At 37.3% G+C, this 11,050-nt stretch overlaps 1 non-coding gene across 1 annotated transcript; it reads right to left on the bottom strand.

The window, feature by feature from the left end:
* Window positions 1-5,953: 5,953 nt before the first annotated feature.
* Window positions 5,954-6,060, bottom strand: LOC111822299 (U6 spliceosomal RNA). The gene has a single exon (XR_002825588.1). It is a non-coding gene; the product is annotated as a U6 spliceosomal RNA (small nuclear RNA).
* Window positions 6,061-11,050: the final 4,990 nt, after the last annotated feature.

The raw sequence follows: 11,050 nt of genomic DNA, 5'->3' as shown, positions 1-11,050 counted from the left end.
GTAATATATCTCAATTAAAGCATTTTTGAAAAGACAGTAATTTTTCATTAAGTTATGATAGGACAAGAGGAATGCATTTTACTGTTTCTTCCTATAACATCATTTTTTACCTAAAATGAAACTTTTTTTTATTGTACTTTAGATGAAGGTTTACAGAGCAAATTAGTTTCTCATTAAACAATTAATACACATATTGTTTTGTGACATTGATTGCCAACCCCACAACATGTCAACACTTTCCTCTTCTTGACTTTGGGTTCCCTGTTACCAGCTTTCCTGTCTTCTCCTGTCTTCTTGTCCTTGCCCCTGGGCTGGCGTGCCCATTTAGTCTTATTTTGTTTGATGGGCCTCTCTAATCTTTGGCTGAAGGATGAAGAGTGACTTCAGTACTGAGTTAAAAGGCTGTCTGGGGGCCATACTTTTGGGGTTTCTCTAGTCTCTGTGAGACCAGTAAGTCTGATCTGGTCTTTTTTTGTGAGTTAGAATTTTGTTCTACATTTTTCTCCAGTTCTGTCTGGGACCCTCTATTGTGATCCCTGTCAGAGCAGTCAGTGGTGGTAGTCCGGTACCAACTAATTGTGCTGGATTCAGTCTGGTGGAGGCTGTGGTAGTTGTAGGCCTTTGGACTAGTCTTTCCCTAATGTCTTTGGTTTTCTTCATTCTCCCTTGCTCCAGATGGGGTGGGATCAGTGGAGTATATTAGATGGCTGCTTACAAACTTTTAAGACTCCAGATGCTACTCATCAAAGTAGGATGTAGAACATTTTCTTTATAAACTATGTTATGCCGATTGAGCTGGATGTCCACTGAGACCATGGTCCCCAGCCCTCAGGCCAGTAATTTGGTCCCTCAGGGAGTTTGGATATCTTTATGAAGCTTCCATGAGCTTGCCTTGGTCAAGTTGTGCAACTTCCCCAGTATTTTGTACTGTCTTACCCTTCACGAAAGTTACCACTTATCTATTGTTTGTTGTTGTTCTTAGGTGCCTTCGAGTCAGTTTGGACTCATAGCAACCCTATGTACAACAGAATAAAACACCGCCCAGCCCTGCACGATTCTCACAATCGTTGTTATGCTCAAGCCCATTATTGCAGCCACTGTGTCAGTTCATCTCATTGAGGATCCTTCCTCTTTTTCGCTGACCCTCTACTTTACCAAGCATGATGTCCTTCTCCAGGGGCTGACTCCTCCTGATAACATGTCTAAAGTATGTGAGAAAAAGTCTCACAATCCTTGCTTCTAAGGAGCACTCTGGTTGTACTTCTTCCAAGACAGATTTGTTCTTTGTTTTGGCAGGCCTCGGTATATTCAATATTCTTCACCAACACCACAATTCAAAGGCATCAATCCTTCTTTGGTCTTCCTTATTCATTATCCACCTTTCATATGTACATGAGGCGATATAAAACATCATACCTTGGGTCAGGCGCACCTTAGTCTTCAAGGTAACATCTTTGCTTTTTAACACTTTAAAGAGGTGTTTTGCAGCACATTTGCCCATTACAATGTGTCTCTTGACTTCTTGACTGCTGCTTCCATGGGTGTTGATTGTGGAGCCAAGTAAATAGTTAGTTAGTGTTTTTTGCTTCCCACCCTTCCCCTTTCTAGTAACCATCAAAGATTGTCTCTTTCTGTGTGTAAACCTTTTCATGAGTTTTTATAATAGTGGTCTTATATACAGTATTTATCATTTTGTGATTAATTTCTTTCACTCAGCATAACGCCTTCCAGATTCATCCATGTTGTGAGATACTTCACAGATTCATCATTGTTCTCCATTGTTGCATAGTTTTCCATTGTTTGTGTGGACCATAGTTTGTTTATCCATTCATCTGTTGATGGGCGCATATGTTGTTTCCATCTTTTTTCTATTGCGAATAATGCTGCAGTGAACATGGGTGTCCATATGTCTATTCGTGTGATGGTTCTTATTTCTCTAGGATATATTCCTAGGAGTGGGGTAGCTGGATTGTTTGGTATTTCTATGTCTGTCTTTTTAAGGAAGCACCATATTGCTTTCCAAAATGGTTGTTCCAATTTACATTCCCACCAGCAGTGCATAAGAGTTCCAAGCTCCCAGCAGCCTCTCCTGAAACATTTATTTCAAATAGTCTGCTTGGTTGGATATGTATTACTCAAATATAAAATAGTGGAACATCAAAAGCATATCAGTTTTGAGTTCTTGAACTGTTAGCTAATTTATTTATATCTCTTTTGCTATGATAGATTAATTCAATGCACAATGTTTTTTGCTAATTTACATAAAATGCTATTGAATATCATGCATGTAAGAAATAAATATCATTAAAATAACATGCAATTAGACTAATAGTTAAATGTTTCTAATATTTTTAAGGTGACGAGGCCAACCAACACTTTGTGAAACCATTAATTAATTGAATTAATTTCATCCCAAGCCTTTAGCTCACTACCCTTTATTACTGAATACCTGTCATTCCTGTGGCAAACAAAATATGTCTTTTGTCTGTGAATGGATTCCATTTCTATTATAAAAAAGACATTGCCTGAAAAGATACTCACAGTTGTTTGTTCAGTCTACAATTTTGCCTAAATTTTATTTCTTAACAAGCACCTTTAAGACAAATACCTGAAAGAAAAATTAGTTTTATGTCACCAAGTCTTATTTTCTGCAGGCAAAATGTGATTACAATAAAATTCATTTCATTGATAATCTCTGTAGAAACCTCAGTTTCTGTCTATTTCTCTTTCTTCTCTCTCTGTATATACATATTTCTAAATCCATTATTCATATACTACATATGATAAAGTAAAATTTCATTTCAGTAAATACATTCATCAGAATTCACTAAAAGAAATTTAATTTGCTAATTGATTTTCTGGAGAAAATGAGGAAACGCTTTGAGTCCATATATAGTCCTCATATACATATATAGTCTCCATATATTTTGCCTGAAATTCTTTTCACTAAAGAGAAAATAGAAGCAATGATAATTTCTGTAATCCTCATGCAAGCAAGACACAAATTGTTGAAACAATTCTGAGCTGATTTGATAATTAATGAGTTTATTCTCAATGGACTCATTGACTTACCTTTCATTTTTTGCCAGATATTGAAATATTCATGAATCACTTAGTTTATTAAACTTGGAAAAATGTAAAGTTAATCAGATGCTGGTTCTCTTCATACCATTGCATCTAGAATCTTCCTTTATAGAAATACAATTCTATAATTCTGATTTTCTGGTAAAAGTCTCTATAAGAACTCACTAGCCAGATTAAAAAAAAAAAAAAAAAGATTTTATCCACCATCTAGGCATTTCATTTAAGGATACTATAACTGGATGGCAAAGAAGTTTTTTTAAAATTCTGCATTTAGTCATCTTTTCCCAATATAGGAAAACGTGTATACCAGTATATCAGGCACTATCTGGCATGACTGTTTGTCTTAGTTATCTAGTGCTGCTATAACAGAAACACCACAAGTGGATGGTTTTAATGAAGAGAAGGTTATTTCCTCACAGTCAAAGTTGGCTAAAAGTCCAAATTCAGGGCATCAGCTCCAAGGGAAGGCTTTTTCTCTCTGTTGGCCTTCTTCTCTTCGGTGTTCCCCTGGACTAGGAGCTTCTCTGCGCAGGGACCCTGGTCCAAAGGGCACGCTCTGCTCCCGGCACTGCTTTCTTGATGGTATGAGGTCCCTCTGTCTCACTGCTCACTTCTGTCTTTTATATCTCAAGAGATTGCCTCAGGACACAATCCAGTCTTGTAGATCCAGTCCTGCCTTACTAACACAACTGCCACCCATCTTCCCTCATTAACATCATAGAGGCAGGATTTACAACATATAGGAAAATCACACAGTACCAGGAATCATGGCCTAGCCAAACTGATATACACATTTTTGGGGGGACATAGTTCAAACCATGACACTGTTGAAGCAAGATCCTAAGATATCCATGTCAGGAGATAGGCGAATACAAAGCTCATTAATGTTCTTGGTAGTTTCACTAAGTTTTAGCTATATAACCTGTTGCTGTTCAGTGGATTCTGACTCATGGAGACCCCATGTGTTACAAAGTAGAACTGCTCCATAGGGTTTTCCTGACCGTCATCTTTATGGAAGGAGCCCTGGTGGTGCAGTGGGTAAACTCTCAGCTGCTAACCAAAAGATTGGTGGTTCGATCGTATCAGTGGCTCTGTGGGAGAAAATACCTGCTTCTGTAAAGATTATAGCCTAAGAAATCCTGCGGGGCAGTTCTACCCTGCCCTATAGGGGCACTATGAGTCGAAATCAACTGAACACAACAATCTTTACGGAAGCAGGTCAACAGGTCTTCTTCCACCTTTGCTATATAGGCAACAGAAAACCAAGTATCTTCTTTATGTCTCACTTCACTTTCCCCATGGCAACATGTTCCTATAGTAGTAACAGGTATTATCCTAAAACAAATTCAGTCATCTAAGACTCATGAGTGTCTCCAGTCATTTAATGTTTACTGTAAATCTCCAGAGATTTATAGCATTTTCTGAGTTTTTGACCATGAAACCTCTATATGAAATAAAATTTTTAGAAAATATTTAGAAAAGCCCATTATTTATTTACTTTGTGAGAGATTCGTTACTATTTGCTTTTGGTTGTTCTCTCTTAAAAAAGAAAGCTTCATTCTATCACACATCAGCACCGTATGCAAATTGTTAAGAGGAAAGGTATAAACTAATTTGAAGTTTAAAGATATTTGTAGTTTTTCAAGGCAGTTTTTAGTGGTGGGATATTATTTTCCAAACAATATCCATAAGTAAAACCTCCAAATATATCAGAATAACGTGGCATTGTCCTTTTTCATGGGGGATGGAATCTACCCTCCAACCTGACAGTCTCCCTGCCCCACCATTCTGAGACTTTTATGTGGAAACCTAGATTTCCAGATACAAGGCTGAGAAAGCAATGGCTTAGGCCTAATCCCACCTCTTCAATTTCATTTTACTGAATTAACACATTGAGAGTGACTTGCTTAAGGTTGCAAAGAATGTTGACGGCAGCATGGGGAAGAGAATCCAAGAACCCTGCTGTTAACCTCATTGGTGATTCCACCATATCCCTTTACCCATTTCTGTAGAGTCGATTCTGACTCATGGTGACTCCATATGTTACAGAGTAAAAATGCTCCATGGAGTTTTCTTGGCTGTTATCTTTATAGAAGGAGATCACCAGGTCTTTCTTTGTGGTAACACTTCTTGTTGTTGTTAGGTACTGTCAAGTTGGTTCCAAGTCATAGTGACCCTGTGTACAACTGAAAGAAACACTGCCTGGTCCTGTGCCATCCTCACAGTTGTTGGTTTGTTTGAGCCCATTGTTACAGCCACTGTGTCAATCCATCTCATTAAGGGTCTTCCTCTTCTTCACTGACTCTCTACCTTACCAAGCATGATGTTCTTCTCCAGGGACTAGTCCCTCCTGATAACGTGTTCAAACTATGTGAAATGAAATCTTGTCATCCTCCCTTCTAAGGAGCATTCTGGCTGTACTTCCAAGACAGATTTGTTCATTCGTCTGGCAGTCCGTGGTATGTTCAGTATTCTTTGCAACACCAAAATTCAAATGCATCAATTCCTCTTCAGTCTTCCTTATTCATTGTCCAGCTTTTGCATGCATATAATGCAATTGAAAACTCCATGGCTTGGATCAGGCACACCTTAGTCCTAAAAGTGTCCTCTTTGCTTTAAAACACTTTAAAGAGGTCTTTTGCAGCTGATTTGCCCAATGCAATGCGTCATTTGATTTCTCGACTGCTGCTTCCATGGGTGTTATTTGTGGATCCAAGTAAAATGAAATCCTTGACAACTTCAGTGTTTTCTCCATTTATCATGATGTTGCTTATTGGTCAGTTGTGAGGATTTTTGTTTTCTTTGTGTTCAGTACGTAATCCATACTAAAGGCTGCAGTCCTTTTTTTTTTTTTTGGCCTTAACAAACAAAAAATAAGGAATGCTTCATGAATTTGCATGTCACCCTTGCCCAGGGACCATGCTAATCTTCTCTGTATTATTCCAATTTTAGGATATGTGCTGCCGAAGCAAGCACCGAAGGCAGTAGTCTTTGATCTACATCAGTAAGTGCTTCAACTCTTCTTCCCTTTCAGTAAGCAAGTTTCTGTCATCTGCATATTGCAGGTTTGTTACCGAGTCTTCCTCCAATCCTGATGCAACATTTTTCTTCATATAGTCCAGCTTCTCATATTATTTGCTCAGCATGCAGATTGAATAAGTATGGTGAAAGAATACAACCTTGACACACAGCTTTCCTAATTTGGAACCACGCAATATCCCCATATTCTGTTTGAATGATTGTGTCTTGGTCTATGTCAGGTTTCACATGAGCACAATTAAGCATTCTGTATACCACTGGGTGGGTTCAAACTGTCAAACTTTAGGTTAGCAGTGGATCATAAGCCACTTGTACCACCCAGGCTTCTTTATACTCCCCTAAATTACTGTCTTACATCAAATGGAATGTGAAGTACAATCTGCTTTGGAAATGAGTGAATTATTTGTGTCAATATTGTTATTGCTGTTGTTAGGTGCCGTGGAGTCAGTTCTGACTCATAGTGACCCTATGTACAACAAAACGCAACACTGCCCAGTCCTGTGCCATCCTCACAATTGTTGTTATGCTTGATCCCGTTATTGCAGCCACTGTGTCAATCCATCTCGTTGAGGTCTTCCTCTTTTTCACTGACCCTGTACTTTATCAAGCATGATGTCCTTCTCCAGGGACTGAACCCCCCTGATAACATGTCCAAAGTATGTGAGATGTAGTCTCGCGATCCTTGCTTCTAATGAGCATTCTGGTTGTACTTCTTCCAAGAAAGATTTGTTCATTCTTTTGGCAGTCCATGGTATATTCACTATTCTTTGCCAACACCACAATTCAAAGGCATCAATTCTTTGGTCTTCCTTATTCATTGTCTAGGTTGTGCATGCATGTGAGGCAGTTGAGTCAGGCACATCTTAGTCTTCAAGGTGACATCTTTGCTTTTTAACACTTTAAAGAGGTCTTTTGCAGCTGATTTGTGCAGTGCAATACGTCTTTTGATTTCTTGACTGCTGCTTCCATGGGTGTTGATTGTGGATCCAAGTAAAATGAAATCCTTGACAACTTCAATCTTCTCTCCTTTTATCATGATGTTGTTTATTGGTCCAGTTGTGAGCATTTTTGTTTTCTCTATGTTGATGTGTAATCCATACTGAAGGCTGTGGTCTTTGATCTTCGTCAGTAAGTACTTCAAGTCCTCTTCACTTTCAGCAAGCAAGGTTGTGTCATCTGCATAATGCAGATTGTTGATGAGTCTTCTTCCAATCCTGGTGCCCCATTCTTCTTCATATATTCCAGCTTCTCAGAGTATTTGCTCAGCATACAGATTGAGTAAGTATGGTGAAAAGATACCACCCTGATGCACACTTTTCCTGACTTTACCATGCAATATCTCCTTGTTCTGTTGAATGACTGCCTCTTAATATACGTACAGGTTCCTCATGAGCCCAGTTAAGTGTTCTGGAATTCCCATTCTTCCCAATGGTATCCAGAGTTTGTTATGATCCACATAGTCTATGCCTTTGCATTGTCCATAAAACACAGTGAACATCTTTCTGTAGTCTCTGCTTTCAGCCAGGATCCATCTGACATCAGCAGTGATATACCTGGTTCCATGTCCTCTTCTGAATCCGGCTTGAATTTCTGGCAGTTCCCTGTTGATGTACTGCTGCAACCACTTTTGAATGATCTTCAGCAATATTTTACTCGAGTGTAATATTAATGATATTGTTCTATAATTTCTACATTCAGTTGGATCGCCTTTCTTGGGAATAAGCATACATATGGCTCTTTTCCAATCAGCTGGCCAGGTAGCTGTCTTCCAAATTTCTGGGCATACACATGTGAGCACTTCCAGTGATCTGTTTGTTGAAACATTTCAATTGATATTCCATCAATTCCTGGAGCCTTGTTTTTCACCAGGGCCTTCAGTGCAACTTGGACCTCTTCTTTCAGTATCATCAGTTCCTGATCATATGCTACCTCCTGAAATGGTTGAACATCAACCAATTCTTTTTGGTATAGGGATTCTGTGTATTCCTTCCACCTTCTTTGGATGCTTCCTGCGTCATTTAATATTTTCCGTGTAGAATCCTTCAGTATTGCAACTTGAGGCTTGAATTTTTTCTCAGTTCTTTCAGCTTGAGAAATGCCTAGCATGTTCTTCCCTTTTAGTTTTCCCTTTTGTTGTCATTATTATTAACTAAAAAATGTGATTTTATATTCTGTTAAAGCAGTTAAATAGAAGTATTTTTCTTAAAGACGGCTGTTTATGGTGATCAGAGCTGCTTTAATCCTTGTGATTTCTAGAAGTTATTTTCTATTTCCTAAAGTCAGTATATTAGAGAGAGTGGCTACATTTAAACAAAATGTGAAGATAACCATCTAACCAATTCAGTAGTTTCAATATTAACAATTAATTTATTCTAAAATAATATTTAATATGTCACTAAAATAATAGCTGATTGTTCTTATAGCTGTTCTCTCTATCCAGAGGGGGCTGCAAATAATTTTGGTTTTATAACCATGTCATTTTATAAAACATGGAGCAAATAGATCATATCTGACCTCATTATTGCCAGAAAATATATTAAATCTATTTTTTTGTGTGTGTATTTGTGTATGTTAGAACTACATGCCATTACTTTCCTCGTATGGATATAAAAATATCAAAACATACATTAATAAGTTGTGAAAAATGTTAAAAAATTCACTTTTCCTCTGCTTTGCAAAAGATACGTCACTCTTAATTGATAAAGGAATAAGCTTAGAAATAGAAAAGAAAATAAGCCTGCTCAATTTTCTGCCTGTTAATACTAGCTCATTGGAGAAATCCTAATAACTAATGGACTCAATTATGTCAGATAATTAACCAGGAACCCATTAAGTCAAAGACTATAATGGATGTGCATGTCACAACTGCGTCTGTATTTCCACCAGCTCTTACTAATAGATATTTCTACTATAGTTTCCGGCTTTTTTGTATCACCTCTTTTCGTTGTTTTAGGTAAAAGTGACTAACAAATCTGTACAATTTTGTTCTAATTCAGGTATAAAAGAGTGAAGTAAAAATCCTAAACCAATCAGCAGAATGTGATTTATGGCCTGAAAGTGTCCTGGGTTAAGAGCCAAGGGGCCCTGGTTCCAGTTCTGTCATGAATTAACTCGAAACTTGGACAACTCAGTTTCTGTACTTGAGTTATTTTATTAGTGCTTTTGTCCCTTTCAGATAATGTCTCACCGATGCTTTCTACATTCTTCTAACAGGCTGATGTGGTTGAATAGGTTTTTCTTCCCGTCTCCAGCCCCATTCTGGAATGGGTCCTTTTCTACACCCATTATGAAGTCCTGGCCTCTGACAAGCTAGAATGATAGAGCTAGATCTTTATTATGGTAGAGAAAAGGCAACAAAGACTCGATTAGTATAATAACACATGCAATTATTTTCTGAGAGCTAGTGAATATTAGCGAGGAAGATAGTGCTTGCTTTGTAAATACTTTACTCTGAGGCTTGAAGGAATAGAAATAGCACCAGTTCCAATCCATGCCTACCCTCCTCCTCAATCTTCAGTTCCAAATGGAAAATAATAACTTAGAATCAGGACCCCTGGGAAAGGAGAGAGGGTAGGAACCCTGAAGTCACTATGGGAAGAGGAAAACATGGTAAAGGGACTAGAGAAAAAGGATGATAATAAGAAGGGAGGATGTATGGATTAATTGGCAACTCAGTAGCAAAAATAAATAATTGCTTTACATCATCCTCAGGACTGTTCTGATGGTCTAGCAATGCTCTGAACAACACTCAACTACCTATTCTGCACTGTCATGTTCGGTTATGCTCTTTCTCTAAGATTTTACAGTAACCACAGCCCAAATGAACATGGTGCTTCTAAGTACGCTAATGTTGAATTGAATGTTAGAGGAAAATATTTCCCAGTTGAAATATTATATTAAACCGCTAATGCATCAAAAATAGTTTAGTACCATCTTTTCATAAAAATATTATAATTCTAATGGTATATTGCTATATTTGGTAGAAAACTTTCCAGTTTTTCAGAAGAGGATATTGCTGCCCCAACAGCTGTCTTACTATTTTCATATTGTATTTGCTCCTTCCCTTTGACAATTAACTATTTTTATAAACTTAGTCTTTCATGACATTTCTTTTGTTCATTTGAATTGTGCACTTTATTCCTCAGAAACAAATTCTCCATCACTTTGGATGTCATTCAGTTATCATCTCTCACTCTGTTAAATAATTAATGTTCTTGAGTTTTCTCAAGCACTCAAATTCACTGAAATAAACTGCACATAATATTGTTTTATTCCTAATAGTGTTATACAAGTTTATGATGTCTAAAGCAAATTATCTTTAAAAGAATAAGCCAAATAACATTATTTACTATACATTTGGAACAACAAAACACAGTTATACTTGGTTTACAAAATCCCAGTGCATCTTGACTGGATTAATTTGTTTTGCTAAGAAAAGAGGAGGGAATTAAGATATTTGTGTTAGTAACACAAGTGACTATAAGTTTAAAAATAAAACAAAAAAACCCACTGCTGTTGAGTCGATTCCAACTCACAGCATACGTATAGCACAGACTAGAACTGTCCCACAGGGTTTCCAAGGAGCAGCTGGTAGATTCGAACTGCCGACCTTTTGGTTAGCAGCCGAACTCTTATGAAAATAGTCAGTATTCTAAAGAAACAAATATGGTGTCTGGAGCAAGTGAGATAAAATTCTACAAATTAAGATGTGATGCTTAAATTTTAAATCCATAACTGTAATAAATTATGAAACTTTGTCTACATGATGAAATTTTTGTCATATTAATATATAAATACTAGTTATAAACCTCACATTGTTATGAATGTACAAAATAAATTGAATTGCTTTATTTTTTTTCTATAAACCAAAACCCGTTGCTGTCAAGTCGATTCCAACTCACAGCAACCCTATAGGACAGCGTAGAAC

The sequence above is a fragment of the Trichechus manatus genome, unplaced genomic scaffold, assembly GCF_000243295.1.
Source record: "Trichechus manatus latirostris isolate Lorelei unplaced genomic scaffold, TriManLat1.0 scaffold00154, whole genome shotgun sequence".
Lineage (NCBI taxonomy): Eukaryota > Metazoa > Chordata > Mammalia > Sirenia > Trichechidae > Trichechus > Trichechus manatus.
Note: the sequence above shows the minus strand (reverse complement) of the source record. Positions and strands in the feature narration are given on the sequence as shown.